Source organism: Anthonomus grandis, chromosome 12 (genome assembly GCF_022605725.1).
Source record: "Anthonomus grandis grandis chromosome 12, icAntGran1.3, whole genome shotgun sequence".
NCBI lineage: Eukaryota > Metazoa > Arthropoda > Insecta > Coleoptera > Curculionidae > Anthonomus > Anthonomus grandis.
The window spans coordinates 3,005,518-3,024,929 of record NC_065557.1 but is presented as its reverse complement, the minus strand read 5'-3'; the positions used below and the strand labels follow the sequence as shown (position 1 = coordinate 3,024,929).

Genomic DNA, 19,412 nt, shown 5'->3' with positions numbered 1-19,412 from the left:
AAATTCCTTAAATTATAATACCCTAGAACCATTCATTTACAAGTGACCTTAAAAACAATTACATCATAGATTGGTTGGCTGTTACAAGGTTTGACAGTTGACAGTGCTAAATAAAATGACAGATATGACAGGAGTAAGCTGTGACACTTGACAGCTTTGAGAAAGCTCTTTTTTTATCAAATTAAGAAAATAAATGCATAAAATAAATTACTTTTAATTAACAAGTGACCTTAGAAAAAGTGAAGTAATTGATTTAGGTTGATAGATGATAGTTACAAGATTAGACATTTTTGACAGTTGAGAGTACCAAGTAAAATGACAGGAATTATGTTTATAAGTTGACAGCTTTTAGAGGACTTTTTATAACGAAGTTTAAAAAAAAAATTAAATTGAAAGAAAATCCGTGGAAAATCAATTACTTTTAATTAGTAAATGACCTTAGAAAAAGTGGCGTAACTAATTAAGATTGACAGATGACAGTTACAAAGTTTGACATCTCTGATAAAAAAGATAGCAGATACGACAGGAACTAGGCATTTGACACTTGACAGATTTGACAGGACTTATAACATTTGTCAAAGAGTTTTATTTAAAAAAAAAATAATTAAGAGAACAAATCCGTGGAAAATAAATTACTTTTAAATAATAAGTGACCTTGAATCCATTCTCATGAATAAATTGCCATCATTTTAAACATTATTAACTAAAAATAGGGCTTAATTAATTATTAGATATTATTTATTAGCCTTGAAGAAGCATTAAATATGCCTGACATCAAAAATCTACCCTACTATTAAAGAAAATATATGCGGTCAAGCTGGTTGCCTATAAGCCCTATGCAAGAGTATAGACAACTTTTTCAACAACTTACTCCTGTCTAACTTACAAGGAATATAGGGCGGCTTAATTATCGACGAATAGAGCGTTTACACGTAACCTTAAAGCGAATTCAAGTACGGAAATCGTTGCAACTGCGTAAAGGCCCTTATTATAAGGAATTTTTTTTAAATTTATAGGTTAGGTCTCCGTTAAACAATCGATACTGCTTAAGACGTTGCATAATTCCAAGGTCACACATAACCGTTGGCATTTTCGGAGAAAGTGGAAAAACCGCTTCTTTAAAGTATATAGAATAATTGGCATTGCACGTTGCGGTGATGCGGAGGAATGTCTTCTGCTGCGATAATAGCCCCAAGGAATAAATGCGGGTTAAGCGGGTCTCGTTGGTTTCGAAGTGAGTAATCGCCCGACAATGTCGGTTTTGTAATTATGTTGAGTTGTTTTCTTTGGTCACGATTCAATATTGAAGTGTTTTCTTGGTTTTTTTTGAGGGGTAGAAGTCTCCGCTTTTAATGCAAAAATTGCCGTGTTGATTGAATGCATAACATGGTGTACCAAATTTGAGGAAGACACGTAGAAAAGTCAATAGGGCAAAATAAATGACAGTTTTCCATAACCTCTTTGTTGGTTATCTAATAACTTGGAAAGGTTTAGTCGCGGTGTATTTCACTGAAAGACATATTTTTAGAAGATTTATTTCTTAATCCAATGCAATTTGTTTGATTGAAATTGTTCAATTAGTGGCTGAGAAAATGAATTTTGAATGGTATAAGTTCAGTTAGGAATAAGAGTATCTAGAGTTCACTGTTTAAAGCTGGATAACTTAGAAGATTTTAGAGGCAGCCTGTTAGTCTTAAAGGAACATTTTTAGAGAAACGAATTTTGAATTTAGTGCAATAAGTAGTTCTTGAGAAAATTAATTTTAAATGGTATAAAGTCACTTGGGAATAAGAGATTTTATAGTTCAATTTTTAAGACTGGATAACTTGGAAATGCTTAGTGGCGGTTTGTTGAACCAGAAGAAATATTTTTAGAAGATTTATTTCTAAATCCAATGCAATTTGTTTGATTGGAATTGCTCAATTAGTGGCTGAGAAAATGAATTTTGAGTGTTATAAGGTCAGTTAGGACTAAGAGTTCCTAGAGTTTATTATTTAAGGCTGGATAACTTGGAAGGTTTTAGAGGCAGTATGTTATTTTTAAAGGAACATTTGATTTCAAATGGTTTAAAGTCAGTTGGGGATAAGAAGTTCTAGAATGTACTGTTTTAAGCTGGATAACTTGGAATATTTCAGTCAAAATCTGTTGGACTTAAAGGAATACTTTAAAAAAAAATTAATTATTAATCGAATGCAATCTATTTCATTAAAATTGCTTAAGTAGTTCTTGCAAAAATTAATTTTAAATGATTTAAAGTCACTTTGGAATAAAGGATTTTATAGTCAAATTTTTAAGACTGGATAACTTGGAAATGTTTAATGGCGGTCTGTTGGACTAAAAGTAAAATTTTTAAAAGATTTAATTCTAAGTTTAACGCAATTAGTTTCATTGAAATTGTTCAATTAGTGTTCGAGAAAATGAATTTTGAATGGTATAAGGTCAGTTAGGACTAAGAGATCCTAGAGTTTATTATTTAAGGCTGGATAACTTGGAAGGTTTTAGTAGCAGCCTGTTAATCTTAAGGGAACATTTTTAGAGAAATTAATTCTAAATCTAATGCAATATGTTTCATTAAGATTGCTCAAGTGGTTCTTGAGAAAATTGATTTCGAATGGTTTAAAATCAGTTGGGGATAAGGAGTTCCAAAGTGTACTGTTTTAAGCTGGATAACTTGGAAGATGTTAGTCAAAATCTGCTGGACTTAAGGGAATGCTCTCAGAGAATTTGATTACTAATCAAATGCAATTTATTTTATTAAGATTGCTTAAGTAGTTCTTGAGAAAATTAATTTTGAATGGTATAAAGTCACTTGGGAATAAGAGATTTTATAGTTCAATTAAAACTGGAGTTCAATTTAAGACTGGATAACTTGGAAATGCTTAGTGGCGGTTTGTTGAACCAAAAGAAATATTTTTAGAAGATTTATTTCTAAATCCAATGCAATTTGTTTGATTGAAATTGATCAATTAGTGGCTGAGAAAATGAATTTTGAGTGGTATAAGGTCAGTTAGGACTAAGAGTTCCTAGAGTTTATTATTTAAGGCTGGATAATTTGGAAGGTTTTAGAGGCAGTCTGTTATTTTTAAAGGAATATTTTTGATAGATTAATTCTGAATCTAAAGCAGTTTGTTTCATTAAGGTTCCTTAAGTGGTTCTTGAGAAAATGGATTTCGAATGGTTCAAAGTCAGTTGAGGATAAGGAGTTTTAGAGTTCACTGTTTTAGGCTAGAGAAGTTGAAAAGTTTTAGTTAAGGTCTTTAGGACTTAAAGGCACATATTTAGAGGATTTAATTATGAATCTAATGCAATTTGCTTTCTTAAGTTTGCTTCAGAAGTTATTGAGAAAATTGATTTTGAACAATATAAGGTCATGTGGAAATAAGCGATTTTAGAGTTCAATGTTTAAGGCCGGTAAACTTGAAAATGTTTATTAACGGTCTGTTGACATAAAAGAAACATTTTTAGAGAATTTAATTATGAATCTAATGCAATTTGTTTCATTAAGATTGCTCAAGTAGTTATTGAGAAAATTTATTTTAAACGCTATAAAGCCAGTTAGGAATAGGGGTTTTTTGGCTTCACTATTTAAGACTAGATAACTTGGAAAGGCTTAATGGCGGTCTGTTGGGCTTAAAGGAGAATTTTTAGAGAAGTTAATTCTTAATCCAATGCAATTTATTTTATTAAGGTTACGTAAGTAGTTTTTGAGAAAATCGACTTGAAGTCAGTTGCAAATTAAAAAAAAAATAGTATTTATTAGTTTAAGGCCAGATAATTTGAAAAATTTTAGTGGCGTTCGGATTTAATTAAGCCGGAAAACTTGAAAATGTTTATTAACGGTCTGTTGACATCAAAGGAACATTTATACAGAATTTAATTATGAATCCAATGCAGTTTGATTTTGAATGATATAAAGTCACTTGGAAATAAAGGATTTTGCAGTTCAATTTTTAAGGCCGGATAATTTGGAAAGGCTTAGTGGTGGTCTATTGCACTAAAAGAAATATTTTTAGAGGATTTAATTCTAAAACCAATGCAATTTGTTTCATTAAAATCGTTCAATTAGTTTTTGAGAAAATGAATTTTGAATCGTATAAGTTCATAGTCCTATGATTGGAACCTCTGATGTGACACGCAAATTAGGAGACAGTTTCACCATTAAGCAAAATTCTTTATTTTACTCTCGACACGTGTTTCGCTAACGATGTTCGCATCTTCGGGAAAAGATTAAAACACTTGTGAGTTGAGTGAAAGAGTTTCTAGAGTTCACTATTTAAAACTGGATAACTTGGAAGATTTTAGTAGCAGCCCGTTAGTCTTAAAGAAACATTTTTAGAGAAATTAATGAAATTGAATTTAATGCAATTTTTTTCACTAAGACTTAAAGGTACATATTTAGAGAATTTAATTCTGAATTCAATGCAATTTGTTTTATTAAGATTGCTCAAGTAGTTATTGAGAAAATTTATTTTAAACGCTATAAAGTCACTTTGGAATAGAAGTTTTTTGAGTTCACTATTTAAAACTAGATAACTTGGAAAGGCTTAGTGGCGGTCTGTTGGGCTTAAAGGGTCATTTTTAGAGAAATTAATTCTTAATCCAATGCAATTTATTTTATTAAGATTACGTAAGTAGTTTTTGAGAAAATCGACTTCAAGTCAGTTGCAAAATAAAAAAAAATAGTATTTATTAGTTTAAGGCCAGATAATTTGAAAAATTTTAGTGGCGTTCGGATTTAATTAAGCCGGAAAACTTGAAAATGTTTATTAACGGTCTGTTGACATCAAAGGAACATTTAAAAAAAAATTAATTATGAATCCAATGCAATTTGTTTCATTAAGATTGCTCAAGTAGTTCTTGAGAAAATTGATTTTGAATGATATAAAGTCACTTGGAAATAAGGGATTTTGCAGTTCAATTTTTAAGGCTGGATAATTTGGAAAGGCTTAGTGGCGGTCTATTGCACTAAAAGAAATATTTTTAGAACATTTAATTCTAAAAGCAATGCAATTTGTTTCATTAAAATTGCTCAATTAGTTTTTGAGAAAATGAATTTTGAATCGTATAAGTTCATAGTCCTATGATTGGAACCTCTGATGTGACACTCAAATTATGAGACACTTTCACCATTGAGCAAAACTCTTTATTTTACTCTCGACACGTGTTTCGCTAACGATGTTCGCATCTTCGGGAAAAGATTAAAACACTTGTGAATTAAGTGAAAAAGTTTCTAGAGTTCACTATTTGAAATTGGATAACTTGGAAGATTTTACTAGCAGCCTGTTAGTCTCAAAGAAACATTTTTAGAGAAATTAATGAAATTGAATTTAATGCAATTTTTTTCACTAAGACTTAAAGGTACATATTTAGAGAATTTAATTCTGAATTCAATGCAATTTGTTTCATTAAGATTGCTCAATTAGTATTTGAGAAAATGAATTTTAAACGCTATAAAGCCAGTTTGGAATAAGGGTTTTTTGGGTTCACTATTTATGACTAGATAACTTGGAAAGGCTTAGTGGCGGTCTGTTGGGCTTAAAGGGTCATTTTTAGAGAAGTTAATTCTTAATCCAATGCAATTTATTTTATTAAGATTGCTTAAGTAGTTCTTGAGAAAATTGATTTTGAATGATATAAAGTCACTTGGAAATAAGGGATTTTGCAGTTCAATTTTTAAGGCTGGATAACTTGGAAAGGCTTAGTGGCGGTCTATTGCACTAAAAGAAATATTTTTAGAAGGTTTAATTCTAAAACCAATGCAATTTGTTTCATTAAAATTGCTCAATTAGTTTTTGAGAAAATGAATTTTGAATCGTATAAGTTCATAGTCCTATGATTGGAACATTTTTACCATCAAGCAAAACTCGGGAAAAGATTAAAACTTTCGTGAGTTGAGTGAGAGGAATAAGAGTTTCTAGAGTTTACTGTTAAAAACTGGATAACTTGGAAGGTTTTAGTAGCAGCCGTTACCCTTAAAGGAGGATAGCTTGAAAAGGCGTAGTGACGGTCTGTTAGCATAAAAGGGGCATTTTTAGAGAATTTAATTATGAACCTAATGCAATTTGTTTCATTAAGATTGCTCAATTAGTATTTGAGAAAATGAATTTTAAACGCTATAAAGCCAGTTTGGAATAGGGGTTTTTTGGGTTCACTATTTATGACTAGATAACTTGGAAAGGCTTAGTGGCGGTCTGTTGGGCTTAAAGGGTCATTTTTAGAGAAGTTAATTCTTAATCCAATGCAATTTATTTTATTAAGGTTACGTAAGTAGTTTTTGAGAAAATCGACTTGAAGTCAGTTGCAAATTTAAAAAAAATAGTCTTTCTTACTTTAAGGCCAGAAAATTTGATTTAATTATTAATGAAATTTAATTTGATTCATTGAGATTGCTTATGTAAATTTTAGCTTACTAAGAATAGTTGTAGAGAATTTTATTCTGATTCCAATGCAATGCAGTTTGTGAAGAAACTAATGTTTTATGTTTTACAGGTATTCTTCACTTAATTTTGAGGCACTTTAGTTAATTTTTTATGTCTCAGGTGTTATTTGCCAATTCTCACTTTATTCGGAGGCATTTTATCAAACTTTTTATATTTGTCGCACACTTGACGTAATTTTTTACATCTTTCAGGAGCCTTTAAATATTTCACTTTATGTCAGTAATTAAATATAATTTTACCAGGTTCTCCAGACATTGAAACTGATTTTTAATTGGACATTTGACGTGGCTTTAATGATCAACGAACCCTACGTTTCATCCTCAAAATCCCCATCTTTAACCTCGTCTTAACCCACCCGAAATCCGTCGAGTTAACGCACTCACTCGAAATCACTTCTCATAAATTATTTATAAAATTCCATTGTTCGGTCTTTCATAACGATTTTTAAATTACAACAATAATTGCTTTCTTCTGACATTTCCCATATGGGATGATGCGCGTAAAACACGCTTTGGTTACCTTTTAAGCTTTACGTAACAAATTGCCTTGGTGTGAATAATAATTATAAGTGGTCTTCCAGAGGCATCCATACAAGACACTTTTATACTGGAAATGCTGTGTTAAACAGAGATAAATCTATGGCAAGTGTAACAAAACCTCTTTATAATTTTCTTCTAGGAGACTCGTAATTGTACCATAAAAATCCGTCACATAACGCGTGTGTGTGAACCACTTACCCAGTTAAGCCCAAAATATCAACTGGTTTTAAAAACCATTAAAACATTTCTAATGTCCGTAAACGAAATGAAATAAAAAAAAAACATATATACATGTGACGCATTTGGCAATATTCAGGCGAGTAAGCGAAAAAAATGAGCGCAATTCGCGACATAGTTTCTACCACACCCCGCTCCCCTTCAGGACATTTTTTTTTGCACCTCGATTACGTAACAGATCGGCACTTTCTCAGGGTATTATTTATTTATTAATTTTTTTTTAATTTATACCTACCTATATATTTTTATTAATAAATAGGGTGATAAATCATGCGGACCTAAATAGAAAACGTGAAAAAAAAAAAGATCAACAAGACAAATGTGGGTCAATGAACGACCGGTGTGAGATAAGTCACATCGATTATGTTCGTATATGTGGAAAGATATATATATGTATGAATTCGTTGACGACTCTTATAAATAATTAATGTTTTTTTTCTTCGTTTAATATTTTCAAGGGACAAGGTTAGGTTGAGCAACAATTCGAACTGAAAATTAAGTAAATGAGAGAATTATGAGGAAAATCGACATTTTACCACCGTGAGATCCAGGAATAATAGACTGAGATTTTGACGATATATGAAAAATAAAATCCGGTAAAAAGTGGTAAAAAAATTGACACTTCCAGTGAAGTATTCTGAACATGTTGATGTATTAGGTTAGTATTGGCACGTACCTTTGTGGAGTATCTGTCTTATTAATTAAACCAGGCTTACATCACTTAATTCCTCTCCTTCTCCTTTATCAGTTGGCGATAAGGATTTCTAGATTTCGCTGTTTCAAGCTGAATAACTTGGAAAGTTTTAGTCAAGGTCTATTGTACTTAAACGGAAATTTTTGGGGAATTTAATTATGAATCCAATGCACTTTTTTTCATTAAGATTGCTTAAGTAGTTCTTGAGAAAATGTGTTTTGAATGATGTAAAGTCACTTGGGAATAAGGGATCTTGCAGTTCAATTTTTAAGACTGGATAACTTGGAAAGACTTAGTGGCGGTCTGTTGGACTAAAAGAAATATTTTTAGAAGATTTAATTCTAAATGCAATGCAGTTTGTTTTATTAAAATTGCTTAAGTAGTTCTTGAGAAAATGAATTTTGAATGGTTCAAAGTCAGTTGGGGATAAGGAGTTCTAGAGTTTACTGTTTCAAGCTGGGTAACTTGCAAAGTTTCTTTAAAGGTCTATTGGATTTAAAAAAACATTTTTGGAGGATTGAATTATTAATCCAATGCAATTTGTTTCATTAAGGTTGCTTAAGTAGTTCTTGAGAAAATTGACTTTGAACGATATAAAGTCCCTTGGGAATAAGGGATTTTGCAGTTCAATTTTTAAGGCTGAATAACTTGGAAAGGCTTAGTGGCGGTCTGTTGGACTAAAAGAAATATTTTTAAAAGATTTATTTCTAAAACCAATGCAATTTGTTTCATTAAAATTGTGCAATTAGTTTTTGAGAAAATGAGTTTTCACTGACGTAAGTTTATAGTCCTATGGTTGGAACCTTTGGTGTGACACTCAAATTAGGAGACAGTTTTACCACCAAGCACTAAGCAATACTCTTTATTTTACTCTCGACACGTGTTTTGCTAAAGATGTTCGCATCTTCGGGAAAAGATTAAAACACTTGTGAGTAGAGTGAAAGAGTTTCTAGAGTTCTCTATTTAAAACTGGATAACAGACCATGGGCTGAAAAGGTAAAGGCTCAGTAAGAGTCTTGATAATTCAGGAACTTCTTACTGAACCTTCATGATGTATTAATAAAAGCTATTGAGTATTTCCTTCCAAACATTTTGGTACTAAATTTGTCGATCTACGACAACTGGTTTCTGAGATATCATAACTTCATTTTAATGATATAAAGTCACTTGGGAATAAGGGATCTTACAGTTCAATTTTTAAGGCTGGATAACTTGGAAAGGCTTAGTGGCGGTCTGTTGGACTAAAAGAAATATTTTTAAAAGATTTAATTCTAAAACCAATGCAATTTGTTTCATTAAAATTGCTTAAGTAGTTCTTGAGAAAATGGATTTTGAATGGTTTAAAGTCAGTTGGGGATAAGGAGTTCTAGAGTTTACTGTTTCAAGCTGGGTAACTTGCAAGGTTTCAGTAAAGGTCTATTGGATTTAAAAAAACATTTTTGAAGGATTGAATTATTAATCCAATGCAATTTGTTTCATTAAGATTGCTTAAGTAGTTATTGAGAAAATTGATTTTGAATGATATAAAGTCACTTGGAAACAAGGCATCTCGCAGTTCAATTTTTAAAGCTGGATAACTTAGGCAGTTTTATTCAAGATCTATTGGACTTATAAAAAAATTTTGGGGAATTTAATTAATAATCCAATGCACTTTTTTTCATTAAGATTGCTTAAGTAGTTCTTGAGAAAATTGACTTTGAACGATATAAAGTCCCTTGGGAATAAGGGATTTTGCAGTTCAATTTTTAAGGCTGAATAACTTGGAAAGGCTTAGTGGCGGTCTGTTGGACTAAAAGAAATATTTTTAAAAGATTTATTTCTAAAACCAATGCAATTTGTTTCATTAAAATTGTGCAATTAGTTTTTGAGAAAATGAATTTTCACTGGTCTAAGTTCATAGTCCTATGGTTGTAACCTTTGGTGTGACATTCAATTTAAGAGACAGTTTTACCACTAAGCAAAACTCGACACGTGTTTCGCTAACGATGTTCGCATCTTCGGGAAAAGATTAAAACACTTGTGAGTTGAGTGAAAGAGTTTCTAGAGTTCACAATTTAAAACTGGATAATTTGGAAGATTTTACTAGCAGCCTGTTAGTCTTAAAGGAACATTTTTAGAGAATTTAATTCTGAATTCAATGCAATTTGTTTCATTCAGATTGCTTAGGCAGTTATTGAGAAAATTGATTTTGAATAATCAACGCTTCAAGTTCAATGCTTAAGGTTGGATAACTTGAAAAGCTTTAGTGACGGTGTGTTGACATGAAAGGAACATTTTTAGAGGATTTAATTATGAATCTGATGCAATTTATTTCATCAAGATTGCTCAAGTAGTTATTGAGAAAATTCATTTTAAACGCTATAAAGTTAGTTTGGAATAGGGGTTTTTTGGGTTCACTATTTAAGACTAAATAACTTGGAAAGGCTTGGTGGCGGTCTGTTGGGCTAAAAGGAGCATTTTTAGAGAAATTAATTCTAAATCCAAGGCAATTTATTTTATTAAAATTGGTTAATTAGTTTTTGAGAAAATCAGCTATAAGTGATGACAAGTCAGCTATAAATTAAAAAAAGAGTGTTATAATATATATTTGAATAATTTCACGTAATTTCTCAGGAGTCTTAGGCTTGTGAAATATTTCACTTTATTCCAGTAATTAAATATAATTTTGCCTTGTTTTCCAGACATTGCAACTGATTTTTAATTGGACATTTGACGTGGTTTTTATTATCAACGAACCTTACGTTTCATCCTCAAAAGCTCCATCTTCATCCTGGGTTAAAGCTGGGACGTCCTTAAGCTCCTCATGGAAGACCTTCCATGTTTTTCTTTTGGACCTCCTTAACTTAACTGTTAGAGGTGGTTAGAGCTTCCTTGTACCCTTCCTTATTTTTCAGTTCTTTTGGTTCTGTTTAATTCCAATCTTGCTTTAGTACCCTCTTCATGGAGGGTCTTCACAGGACAGTTGCTGAATTTAGGATATGATCCTGTCAGGTGATGTAATGGACAATGTGTCCCCAGTGATTCTAGACTTCAGATCTTGCCAGTAATTCAACCAATCTGTTGCCCTGGGGTTTCTCTACAGCGATCAATCCTCTTACTTTAAAAACTGATTATATATTTATATATGTCTATTCACTTTCAGAGGTCCAGGGCTAACCCGTGTCCATTTAGACATTCCGCTATAGGATTCGGCACCCGTCTTTATTCCCATTGGTTGATTTAATTAAATCTCGATGCCATCAAACAATTAGTATAGTGACGAATCCACTCAACCCATCTTGCACAAAACGCATATTTCTGAGGTTATGTTGTTTTCAATCAATATTTTTGTTTTTACCAGTAGTACAGTATTACGTTGACGGGTGGACTTTAGTATTAAATCAAACTAAACACATTACATGACAAAACTAGCAAGATATTTTAACGCTTTTTACATTAAGGTATATATATCTTTTATATCTATATCCATGTTTTTACTGTAGATAGCTTGGAAAATTTTACTAGCAGCCTGTTAGTCTTAAAAGAACATTTTTAGAGAAATTAATTTTGAATTCAATGCAATTTGTTTCATTCAGATTGCGCAAGTAGTTATTGATAAAATTCATTTTAAACGCTATAAAGTCAGTTTAGAATAGGGGTTTTTTGGGTTTACTATTTAAGACTAAATAACTTGGAAAGGCTTAGTGGCGGTATGTTGGGCTTAAAGGAGCATTTTTAGAGAAATTGATTCTAAATCCAATGCAATTTATTTTATTAAAATTCGTTAATTAGTTTTTGAGAAAATCAACTATGAGTGATGAAAAGCCAGCTATAGATTAAAAAACGCATATTTCTGAGGTTATGTTGTTTTCAATCTTTTATATCTATATCCATGTTTTTACTGTAGATAGTTTTATTTGATGGTTTCACAGTAAAAAAACAAAATTCAAAATCGAGTGAATGTGATTTTTGATTCGCGCCTTTAAAACATCTACAGAAAATGTTGTTTTTAAATATTAGTTAAAAACAATAACTTATGTATAGAGCGTGCAATTCTACTCTGCACTCGCAAGGCAAAACACCGCCATATTTGAATATTAAAATGTATCAATATCTTTTTGACACATAAGTTTATCTCTATCTAGCTCATAAAGGAATGAGATAAGTTTACTTTTATCTCATATAAATGTTGACAAATTATTATGTTTTTACAGGCACTCCTGAAATAAAAATTCCAATTACTTGACTTTTATAAAATGGATTTTAGTAAGTTCTTTAGCAAAAACTAAAAAAGCCTTCAGAGGAGTTCATAACTCGTTCATTTCAAAATTAAATCAATAGAACCCTAAGATATTAGGGTACTAACCAGAAACAAATTATTTTGTCTTTTACAGCCATCCCTTGAATAAAAATGCAATTTTCTTGGCTCTTAATAAATGGATTCTAGTCATTTCTTCAAAAAAGAATAAAAAAACCTTTAAAGTAGTTCATAAATTAATAACGGGAAAATTTTGACTGGTAGAACTCAAGGTATAAGTAAGATGCCAATAAGAGACAAATTTTTTCCTTCTGGAATAAAATGTCCGTTTTCTTCCGACTTTTAGTTATTAAATTTTAGTTATTTTTATAGAAAAGACTAGGAAAGTGTTCAAAGTAGTCAATAAATCAATAATAACAAAATTTTTACTACTAGAATTCAAGATATTGGCGGGCCAATAAGAGACAAATTTTTTTTTTCTTACAGGCACTCCTGGAACAAAAAATCCAATTTTTTGACTTTTACTAAATGAATTTCAAGCGTTTCTTCAGAAAAGACTAAAAAACCCTTCAGAGCAGTCCATAAATCAATAATTTCAAAATCTTGACTACTAGAACTCAAGATATTATTGTGTCAATAAGGGACAAATTATTTTATTTTTTACAGGCACTCCTGGAATGAAAATTCAATTGTCTTGACATTTAATGAATAAATTCCAATCATTTCTTCAGAAAAGAGATGGCCATAAATCAATAATTAAAAAAATGTTGATTTTAAAAAATTTAAAATATTGGGGTGCCAATAAGGGACAAATGTTTTTTTTCGCACAGGCACTCCTGGGATGAAATTTCAATGTTCTGGGCTTTTAGTCATTTCTTTAAAAAAATCTTCAGAATAATCCATAAATCAATAATTGCAAAATTTTGACATTTTCCTTCTTGAAAAAATTCCTGTGGTTATTATTAAGTAAGAAAAAAATGTGATTTTTTGTTGTAAATTTCTTCGTCAAAAAAATTCCTAGACAAACACGAAATTTGATCCTCAACTGCGACAACAGAAGGAAGTAAGCTGTAAAAGACAAAATTTTAGACTTATTTTCTTAATAAAAACAGTGTTTTTCTTACTATAGCAAAAAAGGGTTTTTCCCAGAGAATGGTGGAAGAAGTTATAATACTAAAACAAATCCACAAACACAAATAAAAAAACACACTTCCTCACAGTAAAAACTGCAAAAAATGTGGACGAATACAGGCCAAATTCTAAATTCACCACATTCATAAAAGGGGAAAAAGGAAAACCAGCAAAACCCATCAAATAATAATGATCTCACCTGACCTCCCTCCCAAGTATTAAAGGTGATAGACCCATCCTTAAAGATTTCTTTAAAAATACGTCAAAAGTAATACAAAAACAGCCCATAAATTTATCTGGGTACGGCCCCGTAATTCTCAAAATCAATGGGATAGAGAGAGATACACAATTATACTTGCACAGCCTAAAGTAGGAATCGCCAGAACTCTGATGTTTTATCTTTGTTTAATAGACTGGCCAAAAAGAAGTGACAAGTCTGTGAGTGCTGGGAGTGTTTAAAATATTTTGTAAGATGCTTGGATTTTAGTCCGCGGTAAAATTTTTTATATTATTTTCTTTCTAAAAATTGACATTTTCGAAAGAAAAATAAAAAATACTATAAAACATAATGTTTTACATATATTTAAAATGATTTCATAGATAAACAATAGAAAATTTGTCCATTTAAACATGTATATCACGCGACAATAAATACGACATAGGCGCACGGACTAGTTACTGCGGCATCTGCGACACATCAAAGATTCTAATAGATCTCTGAACTGGATTTTTTTTTTTTACTTAGCGTTCGCTATAATATATGATTTTTACGTGACATTCCACCCTGCATTTCAGCACCGTCCAAGCGTTCCGCTATACGATTCGGCACCTTAAGTTGTTCATAAATTGGCGGTATCAAGATCTATTCAAATCGTTGTTTTTTTTTTGTTTTGACCTAAAAATCATTTAGGCTTCTAGCTAATTGAGTCGGATCTGGGGTCAAATAAAACTCACGTTTTAGATTTAAATACTTCTGACGTTTCGGCCTAAATTAAATCAACCTCTGGACGATAAAAAGTAAAACGACCTTTTGTCTGTAACCGTTATACTTTACAGTCATAAAAAGCGCAGTTAATGCTTATAATAGGCAATGGTCTTTTTTGATTCAGTCTAAAAAGAAGTAGAATCAACATTTTGACCAGACTAAATAAAGACAGGTGCCGAATCCTACAGTGGAATGTCAAGGCGATTAGGATGGGTCGAAGAAGATTACAATTGACAAGAGCGTATGCGCAAACACCTGGAAATGCATCTCGCTTTCAAACAATTCAAGCAGTTGACAAATATCAAAGTTAAAGACTAATCTGGGTCACATTGAAGAATAACGGGATCAAATTCTGGAATGCAACAACCCCTAGAAACTGTTTAAAGCTCATCTAGCAAATTCAGTCACATCACAGTATAAGAAATGTTGATTTAACAAAACTAGTTAGTTAAATACGGTAATTTCCTACCGAAATCGATTAATAGATCATTAAGAGTGCTACAAGTATTCTATTGTAGACCTTTCTTATCCAGTTATGTACTTTTGATCTGAATTTGTAAAACGCAGCTCAATTTTCGCTGAAAAAAATTTCCGAGGTACGACAACAACTGGAGGCATAAATTAATTTAATTTAAGGTGTAAAACAAATCATGGGGACCTTAATATAATTAGATCTGCACATTTTCAACTCATATTGTTGCAATGTAAACAATATTATGCTGAATTAAGATCGGTACTTAATGTCGACACTCTCAAAAGGAGTCAAAAGTATATAATGCTATTTTGAACAAATTAGTTTAATACATTATACATTTAATGTATATAAGGCATACACCGATAGGAAATAGTCCATAAGTAACCAGTGAGGCGCAACCCATAGACAAAGTGAAAACACGACTATAAACAAAAGTTGCATAATAATTTCAAACGTATCAAATCACATTTATAAAAATGACTTCTCAGTTTATAAGAAGAATATATATACCTAAATTTATTATTGATTACATTAAAAATATCCTTGCTAAACCATAAAACGCATGACCGATTTTAATGTCAAGTTTCAGATAACTATGTGACATGCGAGATGGTTTTGGTCAGTTGGTTATTTAAGTAACCATATCTTGTGGGTTATAATGAACCTTTCAGTTACCAGGAATATGCAAAAAAAAGGAGATTTGTTGGTCATATATGGATTACACAAGTTGCCAATCACCGTAAGGTTGCATTGCGCATATTTCTGTATTAATTAATTATCACTTCCGTTGAAAATCTTTTAGATTGGATCTTGGCTTATTGGGGCGGAAAATGTTGATATTTATATGGACCTGCTAGTAGTGGTTTTAAGAATGACAGGATAATTGCTCATTTTAAATGTCAATTCAAAGAGTAAAAGGGTAATAATTGGATAATTACTTATTAATAATGAATTAAACGTTAAAATGGAGGAATATCATTGGAATTTTCAGCTATTATATACTCTTGTGGTTTCTAAGATATACCTAATCATGATTTTTGGAAAAAGGGCAGTCATGTACACCAAGTCAGCAAGTGCCTATATCTCAAATACAAAGAAATTAAAAATTAATTAATTTCTAACCTTTTTACCTTTTTAATTATGTCCGAATGTAATGATGCCATAAGCGGCCAGATGTTTGAATAAGGCATATTCCAGATGTGGTCTCACAAGAGCATTACAGAGTTAAATGATGGTGCTAATCTTGAAATTCTTACTGGGTTATAAAACCCGACGAGCGATAAGCCTTTAAGACTATTTAAGTAGACGTTATAGTGAGAATTGAATCGAAGCTTTTATAAGGATATGATGGAATTTGCATTTGCGTTGCCCAATTTGAAGCGACTGCTTGTGTATAGAGTTCAGCAATTTTCCCTTTTATGTCTGTGCAAATTTTGTATTTTTTCACATTTTTTTATTTCTCTTGAAAAAATAATGATCAAGCCTGTAACATTTATGGCCTTGGTTTCATTGGGCCTTATATGCAACAAATTCAAGGCCGACAAATTTACAGGCTGTTACCAAAATTCATTAAAAAAGGTTTTTTTTTAATTTGTATGTAAGACACAATAAATTATTGTTTCAGGCAGTGTTGATCACAATTTACTGCCTCCGCGTATTTCTTCACTAAGAAACAGCAACTTGTTATTGAAATTACATTTTCTCAAAATATTTTCATGAAATAAATTGTGCTGGATTCAGAATTAAATTCCTTGAAATGTTGTTTATATTCCAAAAGGTTTCCAAGTTATCCTAAGTTAAACCAAGTAATGGACCCTGAGGTTCTTAGATAGACTTTTGGTCATTGAAACTCAGTTTACTCAAAGCCTGCATCAAATATTTTAATGAAACCAAGTGCACTGGTTTCAGAATTAAATTTCCTTAAAATGCTGGTAAAGGTTTAAAAGTGTAAATGTAAAGGTTTCCAAATTATCTAAAGTTCAAGCAAGCAGTGAACCCTGAACTCCCTTAAAACCCACTTCTTGTCATTAAAACTCAATTTTCTCAAAACCTGATCAAAATATTTTAATGAAATAAATTGTGCTGGATTCAGAATTAGATTCCCTGAAAATGTTGTTTATGGTCCAAAAGTGTATACTCAAAGACTTCTAGGTTATCCAGACTTAAACTAGGCATTGGACTCTGAAGTTTCTTAGACCAACTTTGTGTCATTGAAACTCAATTTTCTCTAAATCTGATCAAAATATTTAAATAAAATAAACTGTACTGTATTCAGAATTAAATTTCCTAAAAATGTTGTTTATGGTCCAAAAGTGTTCGCGCAAAGGTTTCTTGGTTATCCAGAGTTCAATCAAGCAGTGAAGCTTAAAGCAAAGTTGAAATCCCTTAGACCAACTTTGGCTCATTAAAACTCAATTTTCTCTAGACCCGATCAAAATATTTAAATGAAATAAACTGTAGTGGATTTAGAATTAAATTTCCTAAAAATGTTGTTCATGGTCCAAAAGTGTACATTCAAAGGTTTCTTAGTTATCCAGAGTTCAATCAAGCAGTGAAACTTGAATCAAATTTAAAGCCCCTTAGACCAACTTTGGCTCATTAAAACTCAATTTTCTCCAAACCTGATGAAAATATTTAAATGAAATAAACTGTACTCAATTTAGAATTAAATTTACTAAAAATGTTCTTTATGGTTCGAAAGTGTACACCCAAAGTTATCCAGAGTTAAACGAAGCAGTAGATCCTGAAGACCGACTTTTTTCATTTAAATTAAATTTTCTGAAGAACTACTTGGAATATCTTATCAAAAGAAGTTGCTCTGGATTCAGAATTTAAATTTATGATAATATTGTTTATTGCCCAAACATTTACATCCAAAAGTGTCCAAGTTATCCAGAGTTAAACCAAGAAGTGGACTTAGAAGTCCTTTAAATCAACTTTCTGTCTTATTTAAAACTTAATTTCCTCAAACCCTGCTTAACATATCTTTGTGAAACAAATTGCCTTGAATTCAACAAAATTAAGTTATCCGGAAATGTTGTCAAGAGTATTTAACCAAAAGTTTCCAAGTTATCCAGAGCTAAACCTCATAGTGGTCCCCAAGGTCCCTTAAACCGACTTCTTGTCATTAAAACTCAACTTTCTCAAAAAGTACTAGAAATATCTTAATAAAACAAATTACCCTGGATTGACAATTAAATTTCCTGGAAATGTTGTTAAGGATTTAAAAATCTCCAACTAAAATTTCCCAAGTTATCCAGAGCTAAACCTCATAGTGGTCCCCAAGGTCCCTTAAACCGACTTCTTGTCATTAAAACTCAACTTTCTCAAAAAGTACTAGAAATATCTTAATGAAACAAATTACCCTGGATTGACAATTAAATTTCCTGGAAATGTTGTTAAGGATTTAAAAATCTCCAACTAAAATTTCCCAAGTTATCCAGAGCTAAACCTCATAGTGGTCCCCAAGGTCCCTTAAACCGACTTCTTGTCATTAAAATTCAACTTTCTCAAAAAGTACTAGAAATATCTTAATAAAACAAATTACCCTGGATTGACAATTAAATTTCCTGGAAATGTTGTTAAGGATTTAAAAATCTCCAACTAAAATTTCCCAAATTATCCAGAGCTAAACCTTAGAGTGGTCCCTAAGGTCTCTTAAACAGACATCTTGTCATTAAAACTCAATTTTCTCAAAAAGTACTAGAAATATCTTAATGAAACAAATTACCCTGGATTGATAATTAAATTTCCTGGAAATGTTGTTAAGGATTTAAAAATCTCCAATCAAAATTTTCCAAATGATCCAGAGCTAAACCTCATAGTGGTCCCTAAGGTCTCTTAAACCGACATCTTGTCATTAAAACTCAATTTTCTCAAAAAGTACTAGAAATATTTTAATGAAACAAATTACCCTGGATTGACAATTAAATTTCCTGGAAATGTTGTTAAGGACTTAAAAATCTCCAACCAAAATTTCCCAAATTATCCAGAGCTAAACCTAATAGTAGTCCCCAAGGGCCTTTAAACCGACTTCTTGTCATTAAAACTCAATTTTCTCAAAAAGTACTAGAAATATCTTAATGAAACAAATTACCCTGGATTGACAATTAAATTTCCTGGAAATGTTGTTAAGGATTTCAAAATCTCCAACCAAAATTTCCCAAATGATCCAGAGCTAAACCTCATAGTGGTCCCCAAGGGCCTTTAAACCGACTTCTTGTCATTAAAACTCAATTTTCTCAAAAAGTAGTAGAAATATCTTAATGAAACAAATTACCCTGGATTGACAATTAAATTTCCTGGAAATGTTGTTAAGGATTTAAAAATCTCCAACCAATATTTCCCAAATTATCCAGAGCTAAACCTAATAGTGGTCCCCAAGGGCCTTTAAACCGACTTCTTGTCATTAAAACTCAATTTTCTCAAAAAGTACTAGAAATATTTTAATGAAACAAATTGCCCTCGATTGACAATTAAATTCCCTGGAGATGTTGTTTCAGGTTTAAAAGGATATATCCAAAGGTTTCTAGGTTATCCAGAGTTAAACCAAACACTGGACTCTGAAGTCTCTTAGACCTACTTTATGTCACTTAAATTCAATTTTCTCAAAAACTACTTAAAATATCTCAATAGCGTAAATTGTTCTGAATTTAGAATTAAATTCTCTGGAAA

General features: G+C 31.3%; 1 protein-coding gene across 1 annotated transcript in view; it reads right to left on the bottom strand.

Moving 5' to 3' along the window:
• LOC126743252 (uncharacterized) overlaps positions 1-19,412 on the bottom strand; it is a 65,450-nt gene that overhangs the window by 1,347 nt on the left and 44,691 nt on the right. The gene's annotated exons all lie outside the window — the stretch shown is intronic.